A 2,176-nucleotide genomic window follows, 5' to 3' on the forward strand; every position below is an offset into this window, starting at 1 on the left:
TTAGACTTCTTTAGAACTTTCATAATTGTTTTACCACTTCCTTTGAAAACTAATGGATTATAGGAGGAGGGTCCATTGATGAGATTAACATCATACTAGACTCAAAAGTAAATTTCTATAAGAAGAAACAATATTAAAGAAGAAGGAAAGATTTTCTCTTTTGACAATTGGTACATGAGAATTGATGACTGTCATGTTGGTTATAAGTCGAATTTTAGAAAATAAAATAAAGAAACTACCTAGCTCACTTGGAAAGTCTATACTTTGAACTTTTGCTACTACTATTCGTGGAATTTTAGAAAATAAAATAAAGAAACTACCTAGCTCACATGGAAAACCTAAACTCTGAATTTTTACTACTATTGTGCAAAATGAGAACATATATTATGATTAAACATGTGCACCTAGGTGAAATGGACTATCACTTGTGCTTTGTTAATTCTTATAGTAGAAAAAAATATAACATGTTCATCATTATATCAAATACCAAAATTTAATATAATTAACATTTTATAAAATATTATAGTATACAATTCAAATATATTATCCTATTATAAATCAGCCCATAGATATTCTTACCAAAACATTCGATTGAAAGAATTGTTTTAATTCTAAGGAACTCTCCATTTATCTCTTCCAATTTAGAGAGGGATAATAATGGTAATCATTAGAGCTCTTCATATTAGATTTTAATCTATATTAGTTTCTTTTGAAATTTTTTAGATAGTTGTTTGATTGCTAACTTTAATATTTTAAAAGGTATTAACCTAATATGTTACATAATGTAACTTAAAAATTGTCTATGTCATTTTCTATTTTATTGGAAATCTTGGACTAACAAAGCTTTCCAAGTCTATGATGTGAGATGGCTCATAGAAGTCAAGTCGTACCTTTTTTCAATGGTTGACTTGGCAGGCCTCTCACAAATTAAAAATTCTATTAAAGATAGAACTCTAAAATTGACTTGACTTCTATTGATAGTTGTGGCATCAAGTAATTGCAATAGCATGAATAACATATGGGCTATGATTTGAAAAATAGACAAAAGGATGAAAAACTCATCTTCAGCCCTAGAAAGTTATATTGGATGAAAATTCATCTTCATCTCTTGAATAGACGTAGGGCATCACATAGTACAATATATAAATTTACCTTCCCCCTTTCTTCTATTGGATGTCAAGCCATGCCTTTTATCCATGGGTAAGATTGAGTTGGCAAGCATCTCACAAATTGATAATTTCAATAATTCTAATAAACATAGAAAGACATGGATAAGATTGAGTTGGCAAGCATCTTACAAATTGATAATTCCAATAATTCCAATAAACATAGAACTCCAAAATTGACTTGACTTCTATTGAGAATTGTGACATTAAATAATTGCAGAAGTATGTAGAAATTGGAGGAACGTCTGGGCTACGCTGCTGAAGTAATAGAGAGTTAAGCATGAAAACTCACCTTCAGCCATAGAAAGTTATGTGCATTGACAAATGAATGGAAAATGCTACTCCACCATGAAAGTTAATTGTGTTGACGGATAGAAAGAATAATGTGCACCATTATTCTTTGGTCTTCTCCCATGCAAAGTAACTTTCCAAATGATATGACAGAATGGGAGGAGCGAGTGGTTTCTCTTTCCAAATATGTACAGCGGGTGGACTACGCCGGTGAAGGAAAGACAAATGAATGAATTGATAGAAGAATGTGGACGTACAGCTTTTCTTCAGCCCTGCCTTCATACATCCAAGTTGTGGAAAATAAATATTTTATTTCTTTTTAATTAGTCTTCAAAATTTGAGTAATGACAAATGTTGCTGATTACAGGAATAAACAGAAGCAAAGTGCAATTCACGTTCAGCCTCTATTCATTTGTCATTACTTGACCTGCGTAGGCCACCCGCTATGCTTATTTGGAAAGAGAGGACTAATAATTCAAGTCAAGTCGCTCCTCCCATTCGGTTCCTTCATGAAATGTTGTTTTGCTGGGGAGAAGACTAATGATGAAAGGTGCGCATCATTCTTTCTACACGCTAAACATTTAACTTCCATTTTGGAATAGCATTTTTCATTCATTTGTCAATGCACATAACTTTCTATGGCTGAAGCTGAGTTTTCATCGATACAAGTCAAGTCAATACGGCCATCGAGGAAAGACATCGCTTGACTTCGGTTAGCA

The sequence above is a fragment of the Cupressus sempervirens genome, chromosome 4 (genome assembly GCF_028749045.1).
Source record: "Cupressus sempervirens isolate cs-2001-9-10 chromosome 4, ASM2874904v1, whole genome shotgun sequence".
Taxonomy (NCBI): domain Eukaryota; kingdom Viridiplantae; phylum Streptophyta; class Pinopsida; order Cupressales; family Cupressaceae; genus Cupressus; species Cupressus sempervirens.